General features: G+C 59.6%; 1 protein-coding gene across 3 annotated transcripts in view; it reads right to left on the bottom strand.

The window, feature by feature from the left end:
* Positions 1-16,869, bottom strand: part of TSNARE1 (t-SNARE domain containing 1) — a 154,033-nt gene that overhangs the window by 15,590 nt on the left and 121,574 nt on the right. The gene's annotated exons all lie outside the window — the stretch shown is intronic.

Here is a 16,869-nt window from a genome sequence, read left to right as displayed (position 1 = left end):
GGGAAGGAGGCAAGGAGGGGCCGGGAGGCCCAGAGTAAATGAGAAACAGACCTCTAGTTGCTAAGAGCCGGGGGTGGGAGGACAGAGAAACCCACAGCCCTGCTAGCAGGGAAAGAGAACCTGAGCCAAGGAGCAGTCCAGGACCCAGGACAGCGCCTGGGCTGAGGACCCTGGTGTCTCTGTCCGTGGTGCAGACGCACAGGCACCGTCCTCATCGGCAGGACAGCTGCCCTTTCCCGAGCCTTGCGTGGTGCCGACAGCAGGCTGTGTGGATTTGTTCACACTATCCTCACCCAGAGCTCAGAGGGTGCCCTGTCAACACCCTGGTCTGCAGATGATAGCTCAGACAGGTGAAGTAGCCTGCCCAAAGCCACCGGCTTGTGAGCTGCAGGGTCAGGATTCTAATCTGGCCTCCAGCGACGCAGCCAGCTCTTAAGCACTGCACGCCCCCCACAGATGGGATGCCCCGAGGTCTGACCCTCCACACGCATCCGGCCCCTAAAGGAAGCTTACGCATGGAACCGGTTACATGCTTCATCACCCGCACGGATCTGGGAGCCCCCAAGGGAGGCGATGTGCCGTATGGAGCACAGCACCTGGGGTCAGGAAGGGCTGGCTTCAAGCGCCGTCCTCACATCACAGCCTGACTGCCTGACCTAGGGCATGTCGCTGGCCTCCCGGAGGCTCCGGTGTCTGGCTACCCCATCTGTGCAGCCCGGGCAGAGCCCAGCCAACGGGACCCTGCATGGCCTCATGCTCACCATCTGCCAGGGTTGTGTCCACACCTGCTCTGCCTGGGCCCAGATCAACCTTCCCAGACCATGACCTTGTCCTGGATGGCAGCCAAATGCCTCCTTGGATGTGATCTGCACTCAGACCTGTCTCTCCACCTCTACCCTCCAACCCTCCACCTCACTGAGGCAGGGAAGGGAGGCGGAGAAGCTGGGAGACACAGGAACAGCCAAAGGGACTGGGCTAGGGTGGAGAAGGATCCCCAGAGAGGCAGGAGAGATCACCTGGAGAAGATTGGGGGGACAAGTGACTCCTTGGCACCTTCCAAACCTACAGCAGCCTCCACCAAGCCTGGCCCCTTCCAGTCCCCTCTCTACCCCACCAGCAAACTGCCACAGGGTCTCTCCACTGACTTCAAGGGGAAGAGGCAGGTGGGACCGTGACAGGCAGGGCCCAGGGGCTGCCAGAAGCCCAGGCTAGGACATATGGTGGAGGCAGAGGCAGTCCTTTGATGAGGAGCTCTGCAGACCCAACCTGCAGCTCCCCTCCTGGCAGGAGGCAGAGCCCCACCCCCAGCCACCTCTGCTCCAGCCCCCAGCACCTGCCGCCTCCCCTGCAGGGAGGGAGCCTTGTGCAGAGGCACCAACTCCTGAGGGGGCCACAGGCCAGGAGCTGAAGATGTCACCTCAGTTCAGCGTCCAGCAGCAAGATGAGGGGCGGAGGGCAGGGCATGGGTCACCTGATGGGCTGACCTCTCTGGCTCCCTGGTGACCTTCCAGTAAAGCATGGAGAGACTTCCTTAAGGAGGTGGGAGGGTTTTCCCATTGAATATCGCTGACTCTGAAAGGGGAGGAGGCCACACAAGGCGCCAAGCTCGGGCCATTTTTAAAGGCTGGAGGAGGGCCCTGGACCCAGGCAAGGGCTGCTGAGTGGGCGGATGGCTGGGACCTCAGAACAGCCCCCCATGAGCCCCCCATTTCGCTGTGCTGGGGAAGCACCCTCATCTACAGCAAGCCCTTCAGTGGTTAGAGGGAAAGTGCCAACAGTGATGCCACAGCACTGACCTGGGCGATCTGGTGGCACGGGCTGAGCTGTGTCCCCCTAAAAGGATATGCTAAAGTCCTAGCCCCCAGGACCTCAGAACGGGGCCTTACTTGGAGACGGGGCCTTTATGGAGGTGATGTCGTTAAAGCGAGGTCATCGGGTGGGCACTGATGTATCATGACTGGTGTCCTCGTAAGACGGGCAATTTGGACCCAGGTCCACAGGGAGAACGCCGTGTGAACACGGGGACGGCTGTCTGTCTACCGGCTAAGGAGAGGGGCCTGGAACAGATTCGCCCTCACAGCCCTCAGAAAGAGCCAGCCCCGGGGCGCCTGGCTGGCTCAGTCCATAGAGCATGTGACTCTTGATCTCGGAGTTATGGGTTCAAGCCCATGTTGGGTATAGACATCACTCAAAAATTAAATCTTAGGGGCGCCTGGCTGGCTCAGTGGGTTGAGTGTCCGACTCTCAATCTCAGCTCATGATCTCATGGTTTGTGGGATCGAGTCCCAAGTTGGGCTCTGTGCTGATAGGATGGAACCTACTTGGGAGTCTCTCTCTCCCTCTCTCTCTCTCTGCCCCTCCCCACTCACTTGCACATGCTCTCTCTCTCTCTCAAAATAAATAAGTAAACCTAAAAAAATCTTTTAAAAAATTAATTTAGGGGCGCCTGGGTGGCGCAGTCGGTTAAGCGTCCGACTTCAGCCAGGTCACGATCTCGCGGTCCGTGAGTTCGAGCCCCGCGTCGGGCTCTGGGCTGATGGCTCGGAGCCTGGAGCCTGTTTCCGATTCTGTGTCTCCCTCTCTCTGCCCCTCCCCCGTTCATGCTCTGTCTCTCTCTGTCCCAAAAATAAATATAAAAAAAAAACGTTGAAAAAAAAATTTAAAAAAGAATTTAAAAAAAAAAAAAAAAAAGAAAAAATTAATTTAGAAAGAGCTGATCTTGCTGACACCTTGACCTTGAACTTCTGGTCTCCAGACTATGGAACAGTGAACGCTGGCCTTTCAGCTGCCCCATCTGTGGTGATTAACTGAACAGACCTGGAGCCATTTCCTTGCTGACCCTGGAGAGTGGCCTCCTGATGGAGAGCTCAGGGGCGGAGCCAATTCTCAGCCTCACCCAGCCCAGCCGTGGGCACCCTTGCCAGAGAAGAGCTGTCCCTTCCTCCTCTGCCCAGGTCTCCCCAAAGCCCTCACTGCCCAGAGGTGGGGAGCCCCCACAGCAAGGGGCCACAGGTCACTCTCTGGGAGCAAGGGTGGAGTCCCCCAGCCCTCTACCCATGTCCAATACCCAAGGGGCTGTCACGAGGCCCCCAGTGACCAGACTTCCAAGACACAGAGTCCCCCTGTCCTGATGGCTGCCCGTCTCCGTCCTCCTAGGGATGGCACTGGTCACCACACACCGGCCACGACGCTCAGGACAGCCCGTTTCAGAGATGCAAACACCGAAGCTGGGGAACGCTCTCCCAGCCCCTCAGTGTGGTTTTGGGACAAAGCTGTCCGGGGACCAGACAGGAAGGAAAGGGCAGGGAGAAGACACCACAGGGGACAGGGACCCCAGCCCTGCCTTCATGCCCAAGTGGGGTCTGGGTCCTGCCTCCGCTTGGCTGCCTCACACTCCAAGGAGCCACTGTGACTAATCACTCTTAAATGACAGCCCTGCATTGAAGGAGCTGATGGGGCTGACAGTGGGGGGCCAATTAACCCAAATTATGAATTACGCTCTTGATGGGGGCCCAATTAGTGTCAGCTGTGCGATCAAAAGCTCCTGTGCAGTAACAGCTGGGGGAATGCGGCCCCTGCCAGGCCTGCTCGGGCCTCCTAGGGGGCGGAGGGGTGGAGTCTAAGTTACAGGGGTGGGTGGAGACAGGGAGAGGGTGGAGTCTAAGTTACAGGGAGAGGGTGGAGTCTAAGTTACAGGGGTGGGTGGAGTCTAAGTTAGTTCGGGAGGGCCTTGCTCCGCGGCTCCTCCTCTGCCTACCGGGCGTCACTCAGAGAACTCCTGCTCCATCGGCAAAACCCAGGCCGGCACCGCCACCTCCAGGATGCCCTCCCCCAGCCCGTGCTTCCTCCCACACAAAACCTGCTGCTTCTGCGCCAGCTCGGCCCGTTTCCTCCCACTAGGACACTGCAGGTGGGAGCGTGTTTGGCCGACTGCTGCCCTGACCTGGGCAGGGCTTAGCGGAAGCCAGAGGACCAAGGGGAGGGGACCGGCTGTGCCCACGTGGGGCCCTGCCGCCGCCCTCAGGCCTCCACAGGTTCCGTGTCCACGCTGAGAGAGGACGGACGCTGGGTCATCAGTCCAGGGGGCACACACGCAGGTGCCGCCACCCTCCGCCTGCTCCCCCTTCCGCTAAAATGAGGGAACAGGGTGTACCCCCAGCACAGGGACTGAGGCGGCAGCGCTGGAGGGGGCGGGCGGGCCCGGCTGAGGGGAGAGGGGCTTCAGGGCCTGCAGAGGTGCGCAGTCAGGTGAGAAGCAAGGCCGGAGCCAGCCTCAGAAGCAGGGGAGGGTGAGCGGAGAGACTCCCAGGCTCCCTCCTCCCCACCCCTGCAATTCTCTGGGACTCCAGGCCCAGTGGAGGGAGCCAAAGCTGTGATCACAGTAGCGGCTGGCCGGCCGGAACCTGGGAGAGCTTTCTCCAAAGGCCCACGGGCCAGGCTCTGGGAATACCCCACGCACCCCTGGCCTCTGTGCGCCCCAATAAAGGTCACGGGCCAGCTCACACTAGGTGAAGCCCCAACGCGCGCGCGCACCCTTCTAAGCAGCATTTCGGTGCCGCAGCCTTAGATACAGCACCGCGTAAGGACCCCACACAGCGGGGAGCACGGTCATCACAAGGGACGGAAAACAAAGCGAACAAAAAAAGCAATTCCAAGAACCAGAGTCTGTGAGTCTGTGCAGGAACAGAAGGAAACTCCGCACAACTGACACGATCCTCCGAGAGCAGAGAACACGCCCCCGGGACAGGCTGGGGGGGGGAAGGCCTGGGGGGAGGGGCAAGTCCCCCAAGCTCTCCAGGCCCTGCCCCCTGCACCTGCAGGCTGCGCGAGGGGCGGGGCCCGCCTCCCAGAGCCGGGCCAGGGAGCAGCCAGGCAGGCGGGACTGTGGGGTGAGAGGACCCCGGGGCAGCGCGGGAAGGCTGCTCTGCCCACTCCCCAGCTGCCCGACCAGCACCAGGGGCGGGGTCTGGGGGTCCCCCGGTGACCTAGTGACGCCGCCCAGACACTCCCCGAGGAACTGAGGACACTTGCCCACGGAGCTGCCACGAAGTGGGGTGTCAGGCCTCCAGCCGGCAGGCCGGGCCCCCCAACCTGCTCCCCTCCGGCCTCCACCTGGCTCTCCCCGCCCGGAAAGGGCCTGGATGAGGCTCCAGGGCGGCCCGCCCTTCCCTCCAAGACTCCTGCTCTGAGCCTGCTTCCTCGTGTGACAGGAGGGGCGATACCACCCCTCATGGCTTCTCTGAAGGTGGACGCCCGCCTGGACCCGGATGGTGCATCTCTGCACACCTCGGCCTCGAATTCTAGGGCGGGCCCCTGCACAGGCGGCCGGTGACCCAGGCCAGCAGGGCCTGCGTCTGGTGGGTGCTCACTAAAGCCAGAGCCTCTTCAGGGGTCCAGGGCAGCTGGAGGCCTCTATGCCTGACCTGACGCTGCCCTCAGCCTCTGAGTCCTGCTGTCCTGTGTCACAGCGGTCCAGAAGGGCCAAGTGGGGGTCCTGGAAACCTGTCTCCAGCAGCCATGGGCTCACTGGGGAGAAGGGAGCCAAGAGAAGGGAAAGCAGGATGGAGGCTGAGGGGGGCGAGGGCATCGGGGCATCAGGTGCTGGGCTTGGGACTCGGTGGGACCAAGGGCAGCCCCCGCCCTCGCCTCCAGGGACCGTTGCTGACACCCAAGGCCTCGAGTACTGGGCCTGGTGGTCCGGGTGAGGACGCAGCCCAGGGAAGGGCAGTGACTGGCCCAGGGCCTCCCAGTGAGGGGGCTGGACTCCTGGGCCAGACCCCGTGCCCCCAGCCCACACAGCTCTGTGCCCTCTCTCGGCCGGGAGCTTGGCCCCTCCGCCCCTGCCCTCTGACCCACCGGTACCCTCCTTCCCCACCACCCCCCCCCGAAGCTGCCCAGCCCCCACCCCACTCCTCAGAAGCCGCTTCCCATGCAAATGTATTCAGAATACATGACATTTCAGAAACATCTATTTGTATATATTTAGACTCCATTTCAAAAGAATTATTCAAAATCGGAGCCATTTGGATAGATGGGTGTGGAACGGATTGTTTCTTAAGTGTTCACGTTAAAAATATCATGTTTTCTAAGTGGATCACAAATGCTGTAATTATTGAAATGGGCACATTCTGCTGGGGGAAAATTACAGAATCATGACTTGATTTACGGATTCTGTGTCCTGAGGACAGTGCTCAAGGGGCACCTGTCCCAGGACAGCACTGGGGCACCTGCTCCAGAACAGGGCACGGGGCACCTTCCCCGGGACAGGGCGCAAGGGCACTCACCCCAGGATGGCACTGGCCAGAGACCCGGGGGCTTTGGTGGATGCCACACTCCGCCAGGTGAGTGCTGGTCCCACTGTGCTGGGACCCGCCCCAGGGGACCGACAAGGTGTAGGGCAGGAGGGGGCCGGTGCAGGTTAGTGTCCGAGGCCGAGGTGGGGCTGGAGGTTCTGAGGTCCGGGGAAGGAGCTGGCTCATCCAGGGTCCTGGGACGTGGAGGGGCTGGGGCTGGGGCGGCCAGGCCTCATTCTTCTCTCCTGGGCTGAACACCAGCCTGGCCCCCCCAACCCCAACTCCACCCACCCCCACGAAAAACTCCACCTGTACACCTACCTCTCTCAGCTTGATGCAAGGCCTCACGAGACTGCCTCCTCCTCCCTAAATGTGGCCCCAGCCCCAGGACCTTTGCACTGCTGCTCCTACTGTTTGAACCATCCTAACCCCCTTTCCCACGTGGCTCAGGTTCCAACCTGAAAGTATGTCCTGATGCCTCAGGGGATGCCCACCTGCCCACCCCACGTCACTGCCCTCTGTGATCAGGATGGTGGGCTTGTCTTGCCCTCACCTCTGAGCCCATGACTTCTGGTGGGCAGGGCTCAATCGTGCCAGGCTCAGGACTCCCACCCTGGTCAGTGTCACTGGTGGGGACAGAAGCGGGCCAGGGAGCCAGGCTTCGTGCACTGTGGTCTTCACTCACTGGCTGTAGAAAGCAGGCTTGGTGACCACCCTTCACGCGTGTGTGCAGGGGTGAGGCCGGCATCCCTCCGAGGGGGCCCCGGGGGTTGGCAGAGCACTCGCCATGTGCCGGACCCAAAGCAGGCGCCTACCAGGGCCAGTCCCTCCAAAGGAACGTCTTGTCGGTGAAAGGAACCCAGCCTGTGCTTTCACGCCGGATGGAGTCAACCCTGACCAACGACTCCCTCCGTCGGGGACCAGGTGTCTCCAGGCACTCAGGGGAGGGTCCCCTGGTGGGACCTCCTCAGGGCTCAAGGGGACACAGCATTAGGTAGAAGCCTCTGAACAAAGTCCCCAGGCCCAGCAATGCCACTTGGGGAGTACTTGGGGGACAGCTCATCCCAAGGCCACTCTAGCTTCCGAAGGTCACCGGCCACATACTGGGCAAGGGCATCTGGCCGCTCGGCCAGCCTCCTGCAGCGTCAGAGGGGGGTCCGCTGCGTGTGCTGCCGGGAGACAGGCCCCGAGACGCACGAGTGGGAATGAGCGTGAGACGGTGCCCGTGGGCAGCCGTCCGCGTCGCAGACACACGTGCACACGCAGGACAGTCGGGTCACTGCAGTCACATCACCACTGTCACTTCCCGGCACTGCTCTTCTCCAGGGGGAGCTTCTATTTTGTTTGATTTTTGCTTTTGTGTTTTGGCTTCAAGGAGCTTCTGTGATGAAGACACAAGTCTGAACGGGGAAGCCTTTTAAGACCCACTGCGGCTCCTCCCAGCTGCCCGGGCTGTGGGACATGGGACAGTGGGGCGAGAGCGTCTGGGCTGGGACTCATGTCCCCAGGAGGCCACGGACAGGACCAGCCCCCACAAGCCAGGGGCCAGTTTGCAGGTGTCAGGCACGGACGTCCCACCGAGGTCCCGGCCCCCGTCCCATCTCTGTGACTCAGTCCTGAGCTGCTCCCCACCAGCCGCGTCCCCAGACCCCCTCTTGCCAGAGCTCCCTGACAGCCGTGTGAACAAGTGAAGGCCCCTACCGACATCCACCCCCACCCCCAGCTGATTGCCCTGAGCTCCTCTCTCCTTTCCCAGAATTAGTAACAAACACGCATGGGCCCCCCCACCCCCCGTGTGCCAAGCGCCGTCCCAGCGTTGGAGCGGCAGCAGGGAACGACGATGCCTCGGCGTGGAGGCGGCTTCCCAGGAGGAGCCAGGTGAGAAGCAGGCTCTCGGGAAAACCCACAGGGCGCAGGGGGGGCAATGAAGAGTAGGAGAAGAAGCAGGGCTCAGGGCCGATCGGCGAAGGCATCGCCACGAAGCTGACTTTTCCATCTAGACCTGAAGGCAGGGAGGGAGGGAGTCAGCAGATTTGTGAGAATGGTCCAGGCAGCAGGTCTGTGCGTGCCAAGGCCCTGAGGCAGAGAGTACCTGGGCGGCCCTGGAATGAGGGGGTGAGGCTGGTGTGGTCTGAACAACGGAGAGCAGGACTGAGGCCTCGGGCCTCAGGACATTTGCACGCACTGTTCACGCCACCTGGGCATAGCCCAGCCTCACCTCCTGCCGCTCTTTGCTCGTTTGTCAGCAAAACCCTCGCCGGCCATCCTAAGAGGGCCCGGCCCTCTTCATGCACACCGGCCGTGCCCACCCTGGCCTCCTCGCCCTCCGCTCGGTTCCCCGCGTGCGGTGCTGGGTACCTCCCGCACTCCCGATTGCGTCCGGCTCTCCCGACTAGCGTGTCCGCCCTACGAGCCCAGGACTGGGGCTGGCTCACAGAGGGGCTCGTATCTGGGGGAGCTGCATTGCTAAGCATCCCCACATGAGGAATCCACGGCGTTACGCTCGCTCGTCCCCGGAAGGGGCCTGGCGTGAAGGCGGCTCTCACGGAACGAGCAGGTCTCCCAGCTCCGCCCCTGGGCGCTGGCCGGCACCTGGGCCCCTGAGCCTCGGTTTCTGGTCTACAAAACATGGTAACGAACAGTCTCGTGGAACCCACGGCGGGGACGCCCGTGGTCCCTGGTGACTTCACTTCGTGCTGTAAATGCACACGCTCTCGTTCCTGTTAAGGAAATGTCCCCAAACTCTAGGATATGGTGCCGTGACACTGCTGCCCCAGCAGGCTGGGGACCCCGCTGGACCCCGAGCGACAGCTGGAGGAAATGCGCATCTTGGTTGAGTGGACACTGCTCGCCGGGCAGGTGCGTGTGATGACACCGCACGCGGGTCCCCACATGTCACTCAGGCGAGTGTCGGTCGGGGCCGCTGGCAGGTCGGTCGGAGACAGCTGTCTGCTTGTCCTTCCCTCCTGGCCTGCGCCATCAGCCTGGGTCTGCGCGTTCCTACCGAGGGCCCCTGCCCCTGCCCCCCGCCTGCCTCTTCTCTGGGAGAACGACGCCCCTCTGTCTCTTTTGGGCCCCAGGACCCCCGCCCCTCCCAGGCCGCGCAGGAGGTACTCAGCTCCCCCAGACCCTGCCCCCCATCAGCACCAGTCCCCAGCTTCGCTCCCCCGCCTCCCACCTCCTTTGTCCTCCGCTAGCTGAGCTCGTCCAGCTGGGGGACGTCCCGGACAAACACACAGAGACACAGAGGACAGAGGGAGGGTCCCACCTGCAGCTCAGCCCGCCGTGCCGCCAGGGTGCCAGCTGCCAGCCGCTCCCCAGAACCCCATTCTCCAGCAGGACCCTCAGTGGGACATCAGCCCCTGTCCCCTGCCTGCAGCACCCACAGCCGCCTCCACCCCCTGGGACCCCCCCCCCCCCCACGCACAGGCGCTAGCCGGGCCTGGGGACAGGAGAGGCGCAGGTCAGGGGGAGGCTCCTGGAGGAGGTCCTGGGGGCGAGGGCAGGTGGAAGGGGAGAGGGTGGATCGGCCGGAGCTCCGAGGTCAAGGTCCTGCTAGCAGTCAGAGGCCGCACCGCGGCCACATCCCCCTACCAGGGCCGACCTTCTTCTGCGTAAGTGTGGCCCACTGTGGCCCCTTCCTAGGAGGAGCCTGAGCCCTGGGTCGGCGCCAGCCCCCACCTCAGCCATCTGCTTCTGTCTCCCCACGACACCGAAGGTGGTCCTGACTCGCAGGACCCTGCACCCTCCCAAACCCAGTCTGCCATGCAGGCGGGGAAGGGCGCGAGCCTGTGTGGAGGGCCCTGCCCCTGTCGCCAGGGCGCTGACCCGTGCATGCCGTTTCAGGGGCAGCAGCACTGACTGCCGCTGCCGCGCGGGGCCCCTGCTCTGTCCCAGGCCCTGCGTGGCCACCTTCAGGATGACAGTAGTAAACAGTCTCACGAGCTAGATCCACGCCGGGTCCGCCTGCACGGAGCATCTGAGGACAGGTGCGCCTGCAGGCGCTGGGGAGCCGATGGGGGGGGGGGTGTCACACGTGGACGATAAACACAACGTGTCTTTAAATCAGATGGTAGGTGAGCAGGCAGAAACCGTGGTGGAAAGAAGATGGTGTGCAGCGAGGGCAGAGGCGAGGCGTGGGCAGGCAGGGGGATTAAAAGGCCTCAGGGTGGAGCTCACTGGGGGATATTTGAGTCGAGCAGGGCGGTGGAGAAGTGCATCTGGGCAGAGGGAACAGCCAGAGCAAAGGCCCTGAGGCAGGAGTGTGCTGGTGGGGGTGAGGAACCCCGAGGAGCCCACTGGCCGGTCCCAGTCCTGCCCCTGTGCCACGTGCTTTCTCGGGGACCTGGCAGCCTGGCCCTGGGGACCCCCACCCGCAGGAGACCCCAAAGATGTGAGCAGAGGGAGAGAGGCCTGGGGAAGCTTTGTGGCGTGGGCAGTGAGCCTGCACCTCCTCCAGGGTGACCCCCTGGGATTCCACTCTCCTGTGCAGGGACAGGTCTGCTGGTGAAGACACGGGCGCTGGGGCAGACGCCCCGACCTACACCCCGACCTTACCACTCACTAGCTCTTACGAACCGTGAACCTGTCTGTGCCTCGGTGTCCTTCTCTGACACAGGCCGAGCACCCCCCTTCCAGGGCCGCGGGGGCACCGAGAAAGGTCACCCCGGTGAGCGCTGAGCGCGGAGCCTGGGACGGAACAGCTGCCCAGAAAGGACAAGTGTCTGCCTGTCGCTGAGGCTGTGGCCACCAGCCCCGCCCCAGACGAGAGGCCCACAGGGCAGAAGAGGAGAGGAGACCGGAAAGGGGTCCCCTGCAATGCCAGCACTGGGACCCTCCCCCGGGTCCGTCACGTAAGGCGGTGGCTGGCAGGAAGCTCAGCCCCCCACCCCCACCCCCAAGCCGGCTCCTGGTACTTAGAATTGCACCATTAGAGAGTATTTCCTTTGGGGTCAGGAAAAAAACCCCAGATCCAGCTTAAACCACTAGCGCGTGTTGGGGAGGTATGGTGTGGACACCGACCTTCCTGAGCACAGGTCACCCGATGCCCCCCTCCCAGGGGATGTGCCCGCAGGCTGCCACAGCTGCTCCCACCCCACCCGATTCCTGGCTGGGACGGAGCCTGCCCAGTGCAGGCCAATCGGCGGCTCCGCTCAGTGGCGAGGCTCACGGTGCTGCCGCCTGGGCGGGACCCTGCAAGGGGCACTCTCCGGGACACGCTAGTCCCATTCGAGGTGGGCCTGGTCCCCAGGGAAGCCCCTGCTTCAGAGAGTGATGCCTGAGCGGGCCGAGCCGCAGCCGGCAGGGAGGACCGTGGGCGACGGCCGCCTCGACGGTGAGCCCCACCTCCTGCAGGGACGCCAGACCCCAAGGCCAGCTCACAGCCCAGCGAGGGCCCTGGCGGCTGGGAGAGCGCAACGGAATGCCCTCTGGAAGAGTTTCCCGGTTCCTGGTGAAGCCCAGTCACAGGCTCGTAGCCAGACGTCATCCAACAAGCCAGAAAGCCACACGTCAAGAACGGGCCAGACAAGCAAAGGATATAAAACTGGTGGGGACACAGGGGTCAGGGGTCTGAGGAGTGCAGGATGTGGCCATAGAAGGCAGCACGAGACCATCAGGAAGGAGGAGATATCCAAGAAAAAAAGAAACTTTTGGAAGCGAAAACCGTAATTTTTGGCGGCCTGGGCAGACTCCACCCAGCTGCAAAGTGGGGGATACGCCCCGGTAAGTTACCCAGACGCCACAAGACGCCCAGGGCTGCAAACCAGGACGCAGCAACGCGGGTCTAACACAGGCCACTGGGACAATGGGCAGAAGCGGCATGTGACGAGTGACAGCGACCACTGTCACAAGTCATGAAAACGGGAGTCCACCAACCTGAGAAGCACAGAAGGCAGAAGTTAAAAAAAAAATCCGTACCAGAGGCACCTGGGTGGCTCAGTCAGTTGAGCGTCTGCCTCTCAATTTCCGCTCAGGTCATAATCCCGGGGTTGTGGGATTGAGCCCTGCGTCAGGGTCCATGCCTAGTGTGGAACCTGCTTGGAATTCTCTCTCTCTCTCTCTCTCTCTCTCTCTCAAATATAATTAAAAAAAAAAATCCATCCCCAGACATATCGTGGGAAAACTGCAGAACCCTGAATACAGAAACAAGACCTTAAACTGGCCAGAGGAAGAAAGATCCCTAAACGATCAAGACAGATGGACAGACAGCAATGGAGCCCAGAAGGTGCAGGATTAAGTTCGCGCCCAAACCAGGAGTCTTTGCTGAGTGACGTTCTCCGTGAAACACGTGAGCAAACAGCACTACAGACACACACACACTGTCCGGGTACCAGCAAGGGGCCCGCACTAAGGAGAGGCTCTGGGAAGAAGGAAAAGAGGCCGGAAGACCTGAGATAAAGGAATGAGGACTGGGCAGGAACACATCGACGTCTGTGTAAGTCCCGCTCGGCCCCAGCTGCGTGAGTGACCGCGTCCCGTGTGTGGGCAGGAAACAGTGGGAGGGAGCGGCACGTGCTCAGGAAGAGCTCGCACCACAAGGCGCCAGCCTTAGGTGGGGCCGCGTCAGTCCAACTTCAGACTCCGTTAGGGAGGGGTCACCTGGCAAAGCTCAAGAAAATCAAATGAAAGTTTGAAATAAAGTATATAAGAAAATTTTTAAAAATAAAAGAAGAAAAGCATGAGCTAATTTTTAAACACTCACTTGATTAGAGCCACAGCAATGAAGCATAACAGGTGGTCCTGGCCCAGATGCTGGACCAGATCCTGGCCTAGGTCCTGGACTAGGTCCTGGACCAGACCCTGAACCAGATCCTGGACTAGATCCTGGACCAGATCCTGGACCAGATCCTGGCCTAGATCCTGGACTAGATCCTGGACCAGATCCTGGCCTAGATCCTGGCCTAGATCTTGGACTAGACCCTGAACCAGATCCTGAACCAGATCCTGGCCTAGATACTGGACTAGATCCTGGACTAGACCCTGAACCAGATCCTGGACCAGATCCTGGCCTAGATCCTGGACTAGACCCTGAACCAGATCCTGGACCAGATCCTGGCCTAGATCCTGGACCAGATCCTGGACTAGACCCTGGACCAGATCCTGGACCAGATCCTGGCCTAGATCCTGGACTAGACCCTGAACCAGATCCTGGACCAGATCCTGGCCTAGATCCTGGACCAGATCCTGGACCATATCCTGGACTAGACCCTGAACCAGATCCTGGACCAGATCCTGGACTAGATCCTGGACTAGATCCTGGACCAGATCCTGGACTAGACCCTGAACCAGATCCTGGACCAGATCCTGGCCTAGATCCTGGACCAGATCCTGGACCAGATCCTGGACCAGATCCTGGACCAGATCCAGGACTAGATCATGGACCAGATCCTGGCTTAGATCCTGGACCAGATCCTGGACCAGATCCTGGCCTAGATCCTGGACCAGATCCTGGCCTAGATCCTGGACCAGATCCTGGCCTAGATCCTGGACTAGATCCTGGACCAGATCCTGGACTAGACCCTGAACCAGATCCTGGACCAGATCCTGGCCTAGATCCTGGACTAGACCCTGAACCAGATCCTGGACCAGATCCTGGCCTAGATCCTGGACTAGACCCTGAACCAGATCCTGGACCAGATCCTGGCCTAGATCCTGGACCAGATCCTGGACCTGATCCTGGACTAGACCCTGAACCAGATCCTGGACCAGATCCTGGCCTAGATCCTGGACTAGATCCTGGACCAGATCCTGGACTAGACCCTGAACCAGATCCTGGACCAGATCCTGGACCAGATCCTGGGCTAGACCCTGAACCAGATCCTGGACCAGATCCTGGCCTAGATCCTGGACCAGATCCTGGACCTGATCCTGGACTAGACCCTGAACCAGATCCTGGACCAGATCCTGGCCTAGATCCTGGACTAGATCCTGGAACAGATCCTGGCCTAGATCCTGGACTCCTGGCCTAGATCCTGGACTAGATCCTGGACCAGATCCTGGACCTGATCCTGGACTAGACCCTGAACCAGATCCTGGACCAGATCCTGGCCTAGATCCTGGACTAGATCCTGGACCAGATCCTGGCCTAGATCCTGGACTCCTGGCCTAGATCCTGGACTAGATCCTGGACCAGATCCTGGACCAGATCCTGGCCTAGATGCTGGACCAGATCCTGGACCAGATCCTGGCCTAGATCCTGGACTAGATCCTGGACCAGATCCTGGCCTAGATCCTGGACTAGATCCTGGACCAGATCCTGGACTAGACCCTGAACCAGATCCTGGACCAGATCCTGGACCAGATCCTGGGCTAGACCCTGAACCAGATCCTGGACCAGATCCTGGCCTAGATCCTGGACCAGATCCTGGACCAGATCCTGGACCAGATCCTGGGCTAGACCCTGAACCAGATCCTGGACCAGATCCTGGCCTAGATCCTGGACCAGATCCTGGACTAGACCCTGAACCAGATCCTGGACCAGATCCTGGCCTAGATCCTGGACTAGATCCTGGACCAGATTCTGGACTAGATCCTGGACTAGACCCTGAACCAGATCCTGGACCAGATCCTGGACTAGACCCTGAACCAGATCCTGGACCAGATCCTGGACTAGACCCTGGCCTAGATCCTGGACCAGATCCTGGACCAGGTTCCGGACAAGACCCTGGACCAGATCCTGGGCTCTTAAAGAATGTGCTAGAAAAATCAGCACGACCTGAATGGGATCTGTGATTACACAGTGATACTTGATTGGTGTCTGTGTGCTGTTGATGGCGAGTGGCATGGTGGCCAGTGCTCATCCACCGCAGCTGCGGGACAGAGGAGTGCGGATCCCTGAGTGGCAGCGAGGTGGTGACGGGGGGCATGGCTAAGGTACGTAGTGACCCCACATTCTATCCCTGCCACTGCTGTGCACATTTGCAGTTTTTAAGAAAATAAAAAGTTAAAAACTCTAGTACTAAAAATCAGAGAAGCTTTCAAAAATAAAGATAAATACAGATCAAAAAGGAAGATGTGAGAAACCGGTGCGAATACGTCAATAATGGATTAAACTCGCCGGTGGAAAGACGGGAGTCATTACAGGAGGTTATTTACACCCAGACACACGTTATTCACCGCAGATATATCGGAAGCGTAGAGGCACAGAAACAATGAAGAATAGACAATGAAGAATAGAAAAACATATCATGAACACATTAATCAAAAGAAATTTGGCACAGACCGACTGACGACAGATACCACGTGGGGTGGAGAAGTCACGTCATAGCACTGACAGCTTCATTTTACCAAGAGGAGACGGCGATTCTTAACCTGCAGCCTGAAAACTACAGCCAGAGAATACAGAAGACAAACATTCACAGACCTGCAGGGAGGAATCTCCAAATCCAGTGACGCGGCGTAAGACTTCACCTTATTTCCTTCATTCCGTGACTGGCCAGACTGACCACACACGGCAAAGATGCAGACACTCTGAGCTAGCAAGTCAACGAGCTCGACTCACGGACGCCGACAGAGGGGTCCACGCACGTGGCTCACACGGCGTGCCCCTTTCTCAAGCACACGTGGGACACCTGCAGAGATGGCATTCTCTAAGCCTTACATAAAGCAAGTCTTAACAAATTTCACAGAACCAGCATCACATAAAAGAAATTTTCTGAACGAAATGCAGTAGAATTAAAAAAAAAAAAAAAAAGCACACTTAAAATGCTCATGGGTTAAAAAACTTTTACAATTCACTTCTTAATAGCTCTTGGGTCAAAGAAAAACTCGTATAGTGATCATACGTCACACTGAGCACTGATGAAAATACACGGGGTCGTAGCGTGTGAGGTGCAGGAAACACAGGCTGCGGCTCGGAGTTCTAGAAAGTGCCAGGCTGGAGCTTCAGGCCTTGGCAGCGAGAAGAAGGGGCTCAGAAAGCCCCACCGCGAACCCCAACCAGCACGAAGCAGAACGACAAGGCACAGACGCTAATGAAAAAGACAAACGTCTAGAAAGACTGATCAGGGCGAGAAGTCACTGGACGAATAAGACTGGGACTGAGTGGGCACAGGACACGGAGTGGGGATCGCGCAGAGGCGAGGGAACACTATGAACACACTTGCAGCCTTGCGGTCTGAAGGGGGGAGATGGATGAATCCCCGGAAAAATACCATTTACCCAAAGCGACTCCAGAACAAGAGCGAACGCAAGCAGTCTTACATATGCTGTGAGCACAGAATATCTGGTACATAACAGAGGAAAAAGAGTGATCCCTGACTCGTTATGTGAGGCTGATATAAAACCGATACCAAAATCAGACAAGATCAGAGAAGTCAGGACAGGTAGAGGCCGAGACAGGTGCCAAAACTCTAAATAAAATAGGACCACACAAGACGCTTCCATGACCGTGAACCAGCCGCAGTGAATTAGAGAGGCTCAGTGCCAGACGTGTGTGCATGTGTCGCTCACACTAACCGAGTGAAGGAGAAAACTGAACCATCTCAATGGATCGAAAGCATATTAGATGAAAATCAACAGCCGTCTAGGATTTAAAACAAACGACCACCCAAAACTTTCGAACCCTTGGCAAACT

The sequence above is a fragment of the Leopardus geoffroyi genome, chromosome C3 (genome assembly GCF_018350155.1).
Source record: "Leopardus geoffroyi isolate Oge1 chromosome C3, O.geoffroyi_Oge1_pat1.0, whole genome shotgun sequence".
Classification (NCBI taxonomy): Eukaryota; Metazoa; Chordata; class Mammalia; order Carnivora; family Felidae; genus Leopardus; species Leopardus geoffroyi.
Note: the sequence above shows the minus strand (reverse complement) of the source record. Positions and strands in the feature narration are given on the sequence as shown.